This window comes from Dermacentor andersoni, chromosome 5 (assembly GCF_023375885.2).
Source record: "Dermacentor andersoni chromosome 5, qqDerAnde1_hic_scaffold, whole genome shotgun sequence".
In the NCBI taxonomy this organism is placed as follows: domain Eukaryota; kingdom Metazoa; phylum Arthropoda; class Arachnida; order Ixodida; family Ixodidae; genus Dermacentor; species Dermacentor andersoni.
In genome coordinates this window covers 47,605,236-47,618,134 of record NC_092818.1, presented here as the reverse complement: position 1 = coordinate 47,618,134, position 12,899 = coordinate 47,605,236, and positions in this window count along the sequence as shown.

Sequence of the window (12,899 nt, the reverse complement as noted above, 5' to 3'; positions counted from 1 at the left end):
CTCAGCGTATACATATACAGCGGAATGACCTCCTCAAGCACCAACCATGAGTATCTGAACGTAAAGTGGAAACGGAATGCTGGAATAATGAAACACAGAGCATTGTGGGTTTTCTATAAGTATGAGGTGCTGCGTGGTATCTCGAAAGGAGTAATGATGCCAATACCAATGCTCGAAAATCTTATTCTATGCTTAAAATCTGTTAACCAAAGATCCGTGGGCCGGTTCACTTTGGGAGCCCACGGTATAAAACCACAAATCAGGCAGTGCAGGGTGACATGGATTGGGCACCCTATGATGTAAAAGAAGCACGCAGCTAAAGTAGTTTTGAAAAAAGACTCTGGAACATGGATGAAAATAAATGGGCAGCTAAAGTGCACAAGTATCTGTACTTGAAAAGCATGGACACAGAATGGGGGAAGGGGTCAAGAAAGTGCAAAACCAAGCACAGGGTGTTGCGGCTAGGGTGGCGTTCGGGGTATGTAATCCACCAAACCTATCGACTACGACGTCAAGTTGAAGAAAATGAAGGAAAAAGGGTTTATTTATTTTAGCTACACGTGGTTTTAGTTACACATTTAGTTTAGTTACAGTGTGGAAGCTCACTCCATGCAGGAGCAAGTTAAGGTCTCATTTCACATCAGGACCATCCGTTTTCACTCTAGAAAAGTATTTGATTTTAATCTTGTTTTCTTCCCTAGGCGCGTCGGCGAGCGAATTTGAACACTGTCTAGCAGCAAATCACCATCGTCGACTCCGTTGCGATACCACGCCCATGCTATCCATAAGCCGCAGTAACTCTGCCTCGAAGAAACTGGTTTGGAATATGTGGGAAAAGAAATCATCCGGCAACACCTGGTTCGTTCGTCGTTGCCTACCCCGTCCTACGCTCTGTCTTCAAGGTGAAGCGCGGGCGGAGGGTGTTCCGTGTAATCCCGTAACAGCCGGTTTACACGCCGTCTTGACGGCTGGATAAGTCCCGGGAGATGGGTGGTGAATTGACTCGTCTAATAAACTGCGCCTATCCATTCGTTGGCGTGGTTACCTCCATTTCACCCTTTTCTGCAGTTTCGATGTAATGGTGGGCTTAGCGCTTTTAGTTGTCTACGCCGCGCTTAGGTCTGGTTAGGAGGTGCTGTGGTTTGACACGTAGCAAACGTTCAAATAACTCCCTTGATGGTGCTGAGACGTAACAAGGGCAATTGAAACTGTAGATAGACAACCCTGAATCATCAGAAAGAAAGTTAGATCAGCAGGGGCGGTTAATTGGATGCAAGAAATTGAAACAAAAAGTACCATGCAGATTTATAAGAATGAGAAGAAAGAAATTAGATGGGAAAATCTTTACGATAACACAAAGGGCAGTGCCTTTCTATTTGAAGCTCGAGACGGTTGCCTAAGAACAAAAACATACCGGAGGAAACATTCGGAACTAGATGAGGCAATTGTTTGCTGCAGTAAAATCCGGAGACCACTTAGCACAACCTAAAGAAATCCGAAGGGATTAAGGTAGTGAGAACCTTAGGTAACGTTCTCCTTCAAGAGGCACCTGGGTTTAAAGTGGAAGGTAGCATCAACCGATCAGTACTCTACACACGCCCGCGACAAATTCACGGTATTGGTGAAAAGTGAGCCGGGAGGACATCCAAATGACCGGTTATCTTACAATATTAGCTAGCGGTATAACGTAGATATTGAACGGAAAAAATTAGGGAGATGCATACAAAGTACTAGATAAAAAACACGCATAGTAAAGCTGAATAAATGAAGCAAGCAAGGTGACTATTTGTCACCGCTCCGTTTCAAAGGGGGTGTTATTAATTCATCATCATCATCTGTGTTTGGAACATAAAATTCCATAGTTTAATTTTTAATCTCTGTTGGACACCTGCTATATGAACGTCCTAAATTCACTGGTAGCACTGTTTAAAACATAAAGCTTTTTGATTTCTTAGGCAAACTGGTTTGCGAAGAAGCGGAGGCGTACGATCGCTGCAGGAACAATGAAACTATTCTCTAATAGGTGCGCAAAGAGCACATGGTTGGCGAATAGACACAGCCTACGAGACTATCACAGTCACAGCGTTTCTTGCGTTACTAGAAGGGCCTTCGCCTGACTCACATCATGGTGGTGTTACCTGCTCTGTCTGTTGAGCTTCTTGCCCTTGTGCAGCATCTTCTCGCGTTGTCGTGAAAAACTGACAGAAAATGCGTCTATGCGAGCCCTATAGCTGCGTCACGTGGACGCTTTCGATCGTGATTTTGCCCGATCCAGGGGTGCTATGCAGGATGCGCCGAGTTTTGCGAAACTCGGGATCTTCACGAGCTCAGGCGACACCCGAAGATGAACGCACAAATGGTACCGAGACACAGTTTATCTTGCGACAAGCCTCCAGATTCATTGGTTTATCTAGATTCACTCTGGCTGGCTATCATTCCTTGGGCGTTGCTTTCTGGGCGGTCGACACACTGGCGCTCACGTGATCATACCGTCGGTGCATGGTCGTGCCTTCTTTCACTTGTTTGTCGTTCCACCGAGTGCATTACATGCACAAGCAAGTTGTAAAACAAATACATTTAGTACAAGATTATCAGTTACTTTAACGTGGTTTAGAAGCATTTTAAAGCTTACAAGATGTACACTGAATGTGCTTTAGACTAATTTGTAATTTACTACACTTCGCATTATACCACGAGGGAACGCTGTGGTGGCGTCATCACATCCCATGTCACATCCATTCACCGGGCGAGCATGGCGGCTAAACATCGAAGAGGCCCAGTGTAAACAAATTCGTGCAACGAGCTTGCAGTGCGCGACGTAGGGATCAGGCTCGACGATGACCACTATTTCTTGGATAGTTCTGTTCCTCCGTCAGCAATCTATCTGTGCACCCCGTAAGACTGCCAATAGCTTCGGCGATTTTACATATCGCAACGCGCACCTACTGTTCACGGCGCCGTGCTGAAGAAACAACTTGTCCGGTGCTGCTTCTGCGAGTTCATCCACTCGGCGTGACTGCGAGCGTCACGAACATTACATAGTGTGTGCAAAAGGAAGACAGCCGATATAGCGAGGATGCGACAAGGAGGTGGTGCCGACGATGGATCTCGCAACCAACACAGTGAAGGAGACATCGACAAACTGCCGATAAGTATATTTCTACTGTTTCATATTTAGCATAATAAGAGTGCACGGCTTAAGTCACTTTCGTAGTAACGAACTGAATGTCCAGCAGTTTAAAGAAGGCAGTGAGAACCAATGGGTGTTCGTGCTTTTACACGCAAGTGGGCCCGCGAAAATATGGGAAAGATGAAGGTAACCTTCACTAACTTGGTGAGATAACAGAAATTCATGAGTGACATTAAGCCCGCAGAATTATTCGAAGAGTATCTTTATCCAGGTGAAATATCAATAGCAGGTACTGATATAAAGCAGGAAACTTATACAAAATTTTCATGGGTTGAAGGGCGGATGGAAGGCATTACCGAATCATGATCGCCACGTTACCGATATCCTTCAAAAAAGTTTAGAATCATTGCATTCTACCGGTTGTGCAATATGGGACATAAACCTGGAGGTTAACAAAGAAACTTGAGATGTGAAGGACTGTGCAGAAACCGAAGTAAAAAAAATTGTTGGAGATAGGATTAAGGCAGGAGGACAGCGGCGTAGTAAACCGTGGCAACTGATATGCTAGGTGAGATTAAGAAAAAAAAAAATGGAATCGGCAGGCAGGCCATGCACGTATTGGATCGCTTGTTGCCAATTCATAACAGGTGATTACATAAGCGTGACAGAATGGATGTCAAGGAGAGAGAACTACAGGCAAGGATGGTAGAAAATTGCGTAATGGGTCAAAAATATGATGTTGTAGGCATAGGACGCAATCAGCTCGTATAAGACGGTATTGTAGGGTGAGGCATTTGTTTTTCAGCGAACAAAAATAGGTTTGTGGTGCGGACAGTAGAGACTTGTGATGGTGCGGGGCCACCTCAGCTGCTGGCACACTAATCAACATGACAATGGGCTCTGAAAAAGAAAACCCCAGTTATGAAAAATATAGCAACGTTGTTCCGACACATCGTTTTATTATGCATACTACACTAAAGGCTTCCACAGTTAAGGGCACTTAGTACTAATAGTGCAACGAGCATTTTTCTTTGTAAATATTGGTTTGTATGCGGCTGATTCATTCCAATAATCCACTTTTTGCAGCAAAACATTCTGCTGCTGGAGGCACTAAACCGCCTGGTGGCAGTAGACGAGCGCAAGGCACGTGCTCTTGAGAGTGTGGCAGAGGTCCAAAGAGCTGCTCTGCAACAGTAGTATCGGTGCCCTAACTGCTCTCCTGTCGAGCCCACAGAAGGCACCTTATAAAGCAGCTTTCAGCTTAATATTTTGTTTATTATTCAAGAACATGAATAAAATTATTGCAGTAAACATTGTGCTGTGCATATTAGGACACTTGTAACATGCACTTGGTGTCCCTTCAAAATAGGCAAAATGTAAGACAACCTGTGCCACTCTTGGATCATGTAAATAAACAATACACTAATGTAGTATACACGTCATTGTGCTGTTTGTTCTTTCTATGTGCAAGAATACAGTGCGTGTTGATTAGCCACAAGATGAACACTGTGTGTAATTCACAATGAAGACAGGAAACAGCAGGAGCTTAATAATGCTATCACCCATAGAATGTGCATATGACCGCAACACTCCCCGATTCAAATGTGCCATTACATGCATGTTTGATACCACATATTCTTTAACATTGCCTTATAATTGCATGTACTAATTTTCACACATCTTAAGCCATTGCATAGCACACTTCTGATGTATCCATTTCATAGGCCAAATAATTGTACACTTTGTCCTTTTGTGTTGTATGAAAACCAGCATCCTTTACAGTCGGATAAAACTTCAGAAGACAGGAGAGGCCTCGCTCAGATGGCCAAAGCGCAGCAGCCGATTGCCTCCACGTCTAAAGAAATGGTCCCTCTCCAACAAGCAGGTATTAGTCTGTCCGGCGGCACGATGTCAGTCTAGAGTGCGTGCCCATTCGTGCAGGCTTGTGTTCATTTGCCTTAAAGTGCAGATTCCGCAGCCTCCTAAATTTGTATCCGACTACAGAAACATGTAATGCCTTGCACCAGTTGCATAGACTTCTGCAACTTGATAGCACACAATGATCAGGAGCAGAAATCTATAAAGGCATCCAACCAAAGCTGGCTGGCCACACTTCCATTATGAGGGGCTGTAAAAAGGTCTCGCCAAATATTCCCATGACGTCCTTGAAAAAGAGGTGGTGTTTGGCACTTCTTTAGAATCAAAAACAGATTACAGTGAATGTTCTGTAGCACATCCAAACAAACTGAGCTTGGTTATCTGCACACCATGTAATGGGAGGTTGTGCTTCACATAGGAAACAAACTGCTCTGTCCAGTACAATTTTGAGGCCGGTACGGCACCTATTATGTCAACAGTGTCTATATACAATCTATATACAAATTACACTTTTCACAGGCCACTGATTTCACCATTATTTTTGTATGATGGTTCTTTCAATCAGTGCTTGTATTACATGAGCAGGTGGATTTGAAAGCAAAGCTTTGTTTGCAAACCTTCTCACTTCCCTAATTGTGTGGCAAGGCACTGGCATGTTGTCGAATAGCTCACACTTCCTCGGTCCTGCCCCAAAGAAGCCCAATGCTCTATTTGAAGTTGGATCGCACAACAATTCAACGGCACATAAAGAAGAGTAACACACTCAGCAGAGCATTCTGCTGTGTCTATTTCTCTTCTTTATGTCCCGTCGAATTGTTGTGCAATTAAACTTCAAGCTTCTATACCAATACACCCAATCTTCAACCTCACCAATGCGCTAGTTATTAGGCCACAATGACGCATATCTTTGAAATGTCCCAACACAAATTAGCTCTCCAAGAAATTACAAGTGTTAAATTTTGCAGCACAGGTGTATGCACGTGCCATATTCTTTACCACTAAGGTCACAGGAATCAAAGGGGCAAGCATTAACCAGCCTTGCTGCTGCCGTTACCATTATCATAATGACACCAATGGAAAGACAGTGCCATGTGTCAGTAAATGGAGTGCCGCAGGGAAAGGTGTGACAGCGAGGGCTTACGATAAAAATAACGGTTACGAGACATGTTCAATGCCAATATATGCTGCATGTCGCTCATCCTACTTTGGCATTGCGGCAAGCGTTTACTTGTTTGAGCATATCACGTTTTGTGTAAGCATTGCTCTAAAGCTGTACAAAAGGTCTATTTGCTCTGCAATTTTTATATTTATCATGGCGGGTTAAAGACCCGCTTTTCACTGGCATCTGCACCACATTTCTCCCGATATGTAATTTTGCCTTGGTAGTTCACAACATCTTCATGTACACAGAGTTCTGCAGAGCATTGGATGTGCATTGTTCTACTGCTTAAGAATTAGAGCCCCTTTATGAGACGAAAATATACGATTTATCCATCCAGAATAACGCCGCCCCCCCCCCAAAAAAAAAGAAGATACACTGAACCTCTGGCACATGCATCAACAGTGAACAGAGCAAACAATCTGAAGTATTTTCTTCATGCAAGTCAACACACTAAGATTCTCAATGCATTTTCATTTCGCCGCAAATGCATAGGCACAACCGGCTTGGCGCAACATCCACATCTCGCGCTGCAACAAATTCTGCAATGCATCGCTGTTTCATAGTGCGGCTGATAGATGACGCATGACCGAAATTCAACATTGTGCATACTAAGTAACTTCACCAATGAAGAACCCCAAGTTCTTTATGAGATTAGCATTCACAGGTTACTTCACACAATTTGTGATATCCATTTGTCTATTTACACTTAATTAACCTCTTTCCCAAGAAAGTGAACCATTTGGAAGGCACCCTGACAGACAAGTAGAACAATCGGCAAAAAGTCATCAACCAGCGAAAAAGTCACTATCATACGCCGCCGCATGTGAGATGTCGCTAACACAAAATTTAAGTCTGCTACACAGAAGTGACAAATTTGGCAATAAGGCCTGTCTAAACATTGCTTCAATGTTAATCACAGTAACGCTGACAATGAAGGCGCCTTAATTTCTACGTACTTTCAGTCGACACACCCGACTACGTTCGTAATGTTCCCGCGAAGTAGGAAGCATTCCTTTAAATATGCCCGCTCAGCCGCAGCATTCGGGAAAGCTAGCCACCGCTTACGCACTGCCGCATCTATAAGCGCGTCCGACACAGCTCTGACACAGTGGCTAACAGTAGTTTGATGGCGTCCAATGTAACGCTTGGCGCCGACGCTTCCCTGAAAACTCCGAGTCCCGTAGAAACGGAGGGCACAGAGGACCTGCTCTACGACGGTGAGCGAATGAAGCCCGCCACACTGTCTCCGCAGACGAGAGTCTTCGCCTAGCTCGTCACACAGCCAGCGCACTGTCTTCGACAGGCGAAAATGACGCTGAAACTCCCCGTCGCTCATATACGTGAACGGGTCCGGACGGTCATACTGACGCTTGCTGCCGCTGGATGCAATGACACAGGCTGCTGCTGCCGCCGCCATGTTCCCGAGTTGAACTCGGAGGGGGTATCGCGATGTACGAGTTTAGCACGAGTTCGCCTGTCAATCAAAACCAGAGGTCACGCCCCGCGCGAAGCATGTAACTCTTGTGCGCGCATCCACTACAGTTGGGCCACGCCCAACTCATCTTCTGGCAACAGCGACGCGGTGTGGAGCTGAGAGGCATCAACAATCTTGACCGCCGACATAAGACATGCACAACGCACTGTCATCGGTGATGTACTGAGCACCACTATCAAAAACAAAGCGTTGGCTGTCGCTGGCTTATGCATATATCTTCTCGGGCTGAGATGGCCCCACAACACCGTTTCATTGCCTGCATTGTGGCAACGTAGCGCACAGTAAATAATTATCGGCACGTCACTGTAGCCGCTTGCAAGGCGTCGATACGCCGAGGGGGACGACGATGCTGAGGAGTGCGTATTGCAGCAGTCGTTTGAGATGGCTGCTCTGTCATCGGTGATGTATCGGAGCCAGAGCGTCGTAAACACGATCAGCGTCCGAGAATCGCTCGCTCTTCTAGACCCAGTGCAATGGCATTTCATCACAAGCACTGCGCACTCAACAGTTCCAACACCTCTCTCCGTTCGAAGTCTGATTTCATAACTGCACACAAGAGCCCTCACCTGCCAAAATGCGATTGCTGCGGTGTCGTTACGATATCCATCTGCGATCGCTGCTGGCTCCAGCAGAGGTAATCAACGAGGACCTTCGACTGCACAACACCCTCAAATACTGCGTACATGCGCTCAGAGAGACCTTCACTGGGCAAGCGATGAATTGTGTCGCTGGGAAGCACGCACTTTTCGCAATATATCGCAGAGGCTACGCGCACGAAGATAAACTGGTACGTTTTCACTGAACTGCGTCACTACGGACTCTAAAATAACATACCGCCATTTTGCAGCGTTTGCCATTGTGTCGTTTTTAGTCGTTTAAGCGGGGGCCTTAATAGCCTAGTGAAGCGCCTACGATGAACAGCCGTACCGCGGCGCTGCGTTTCTATTCCCCCTAATAGAGAAAAAGTGGCCATGACCCTCCATGGATCATGACTGACTTATTAAGAATAGCACTGCAGCGCCCCTAGGCAACTTATCACCGTATGAACTCCCTCGTGCGTGCGACCCTTTTCAATGTATCCGCTTCTAAGCTTTCGCCTCACTGTCGCCACTCGCGGCAAGAAGTGCAAAATTTAATAATTTGCTCGATCTCCGTTTGTCATCACAAATTTCTAGCATTGAAAACGAAAAACAGATACTTAAAGAAATAAAAATGAAATAAACGAGAACAAGGTGTAAGCAGGAGCCAACGCTTCTGGAAGTGGACTTGTCTTTTTCAAGGTTCGAAAAAAACAAGTCCACTTGCTGAAATGCTGGCCCCTCTTTCACCTTGTTCTCGTTTGGTTTAGTGTACATTACCAGCTATTTTATGGAACCTTGCCTGATCTTTTTTGTTTATCATAGATTACAGTGCCGCAAGAGATCATCAGTATCAGCGCACATAAGTACAATGCTGGACGAAGGCCTTTCATGACCATCTACAATCAAATATCCAAGATCACTAATAGCGTATTTATTTCGCATGATCTCTATCGCGAACAGCACCCACTTTAGTGGAGTTTATCGTCAAGAACATGCAGCTCATGACATGCGACGCTCGGGGTGTTTCGCGGGTGTATTAGACCTTGATAGTTCTCAAATTATCGAGTAAGACACATATGATGAAGAAAAAAAGGGAGAGAGTTTTACCAGGCTATCTTATTATTTACGACCACACATAAGGAAAAGGGCATCGATGTGTGAGTAGAAAGAGCATGAACAATGCTACGAATACTAAGAATACTGGAAGAGACTTTGGGCACGAGAATAGTTCAGCCTGCATTGAAATACCGAGGTATGTATGCATCCTTCATTGATCATCAATACTTCCTTTGTTCTGCTATCCTCGCAGTGTTCGTTTGCAGAATGTTGGGCTCTTACACAGATACTTCAATTTATCAACATCATTAAACAAGTATTTCTATAAGGACATCTTATATGTGGCTTCTGGTAAAGCAAAATGTTATGTGCATATTCATACTGAGCCTGGCTGAATTTATTGTGATGCTCTAAGCACCTTCTTTTTTCATTTCTTTCTGAATTCCAACAAATTGAAGCAAAAAGGCAACAAAAGTAAGAACCACTCCCAGTGCAGGGAAAGTGTGTGCAGTATGAGACGACAAATATTGCTCCAGTAACTAGATCCTCAATCGCAAGATTCCTTACTTGACGGGTTTAAATGAGCACATGATGGACTCTCTACTTCAAGGGTTTAAATGGACGACTTCTCTTTGCTACCTGGATGACGTTATATTGTTCTCACCTACGTTCGGCGCACACCGTGAGCGACTCAGCCATTCTCGGTATTTTTCGCAAGGCTGGCCTACAGCTCAACTAAAGAAATCAATTTTGGCCATTGTCTGATAACTGTACTTGGACATCTGGTTGACGCTTTTGGCATCCGACCTGATCCGGAAATAATTATTGCCGTCAAACACTTTCCTGTAGGCTGGCCTACAGCTCAACTAAAAAAAAATCTATTTTGGCCATTGTCTGATAACTGTACTTGGACATCTGGTTGACCCTTTTGGCATGCGACCTGATCCGGAAAAAATTATGGCCGTCAAAGACTTTCCTGTGCCGCATTCAGCAAAAGATGTCCACAGCTTCGTAGGTCCTTGCTCTTGCTTCCGCCGCATTGTTGAAGATTTCGCAACCATAGCACGGCCTGTAACAAATCTCCTAAAGAAAGGCGTGCCTTTTTCATTGGAGCTCCTCCAAAGTTGCAGCTTTTTTCTCGTCTCGCGACCTTACTCACCACCCCAGTTGTCTTCGGCCACTTGGATGTTTCAGCCCCTATACAGGTACGCGCCGATGCAAGTGGCCACGGAATCGGTGCTGTCATGGGCGCAAGTTAAGCGTGGTCATGACCGAGTTGTGGCCATTTGTGTTATTCGGAGCGAAACTATTCAATTGGGGCGAGAGAGTGCCTGGCTCTTCTCTGGGCGGTCGGGAAATTCTGTCCCTACCTATACGCCGGTTCTCTAATATTGTGGCCGACCATAACGCTTTCTGTTGGCTTTTGTCCTTAAAGCACGCGACAGGGAGGCTTGGACAACGGGCTTTGCGGCAGCAGGAGGTCAGGTCAGGTCAGGTTAGTATATTTTCTTAAAGGTTCCTTTATCAGGAGTGTTAAACAAGGGGTCGGGTGCATCATGCAACGACGATTCAACATGGTAACCAACTAGACACTTGAAAAAGTGGTAGATTGCCCGTATAAACAAATACATACACGCCACAAATTGTGAATTAAAATAAAAAAGTAATTATTTTGGCAAAACAAAAGAAACAACGGCAATGAACTATTCACATTATTATCTAGTAGAATATTTGAATAAAGAAAAGAATAAAATTTGAACATTGCATACAATATAAAACCCACGTTTCATAATGAATTCGTCCGAGAAAGGGCAGTTAATTTAGCAACATAGAAGCAACATCAGCACTGAACGTATGGTGATCCTTTGTAGATACAGCATGGTGGGGAAGGGCATTCCAATCTGTCGCTCTCCGAGAAAGAAATGAAGCAGAGAAGATAGTTGGTGGAGGGGGGGGGGGGGTGAGCTTGGTTTTCAACCTTGGAGCGGATGAGCAGTGCGTTGTCATATTTTTTCGGGTGGAATGGCATATGTATAGCATACTATTAAGTGAACGGTAGAAAAACTTACGAAAAAAAAAGCAACATTGGCTATATTACGGCGGTGCGAGAGCGACTGTAACTCAGATTTCTCTTTCAAGGATGATATGCTTACGTCATACGAGTAGGATGAATTAATGTATCTTGCTGTACGATTTTGGAATGACTCCAGTGCGTTAACGATATATTTTTGTATGGGTTCCAGTGTGGCGAAACATATTCGACTTTAGGCTTAATAAGTGATTTGCACGCTACAAGCCTGACATCCTGAAGGGCATGACGCAAGCGGCGCCTCATAAAGCCCAGTGTTTGGTTCGCCTATCATACTACGCTGTTGATGCACGTGCCCCAGTTAAGATCATGGGAAATTAGGACACGTAAGTACTAAAATAATTTCAATGTTTGAATGGACTTGCTGGCTATTGTGTAAGTAGACAAGAAGGGTTTATGACTACTAGTAAATGACATATGCTTACATTTTTTTGGATTAAGAGTCATTAGCCAACGGGTGCACCAAGGCTGCACATGGTTGAGATCTTGTTGCAAAATATCGTCATCAGTGTGATTACTAATGGTATGATAAACCACGCAGTCATCAGCGAACATCCGAATTTTGCAAATTACATGAAGGGGGTAAGACATTGAGGTATATTAAAAAGCGGAGTGGACCGAGAACAGACCCCTGAGGGACACCTGGAAATGCCCGAAGAAGGACGGATATCAAATCAGGATAATAAATGAACAGAAACTGACACACGCAGCTGCTATGAGAGACTGTGGGAGGCGTTCGAGACAGATGTGGAAGTCATAAGGTGCTATAAAAGCAGGCCTTTTGTTTCGCGAAGTGCGTAAACACAAGCGACTGTTTGCTCAAGGCAAAAGCACTTTGGCGTGACATGTGTATCTGTATTGAGTGATGTGCACTATGGCAGTTGGTGCGTGCCTGCGACTTCACGCCTTCCTTTTGTCCTACCTAAGTATTGAACATGACGCAGTAGTTCTGCGGAAACCCTCAAGCTGGACAGAAATAATTAATTAATTACTCTCTCCACCTTGCGGGTTTCCGCAGAACTATTACGTCAAACTCTTGCCTCCTCTGCTAGCCGCCTTGTTAGCTCAAATGGTAGAGTGCGTGCCCCGGAAAGGCGGTGGTCCCGGATTCCAGTCCCGGACTAGGTTGAATTTTTCTGCAGCTGCGAGGCTTTTTCTTTCGAGGAACCCGTATGGGGTTTCTTTGTAGCAATTGCTACGATTGGGTGGATGTCTCCTTATCCCTTAATTATTTAACTAAGTATCGAGTAGAACTGCAGAACAAAGAGCAAAATCAAAACATCGTTGAAGACACCGCATTCTCTTGTTGCTCGTCAAATAGGAAGTCTTGCTCTAGTTTTTTTTCTTACTTTAGCCATCCTTGCGTTATCTTGCGCGCTCAAATCATTGAAAGCACTTCCGCCTGCCTGAGACGCCTTCTCCACCTTTGTGAAAGTATTGCTTTCTTTCCTGCCATTGGTTTCATTTTCATATCAAATCTGCACCGACATCCATAACTACTACCGAAA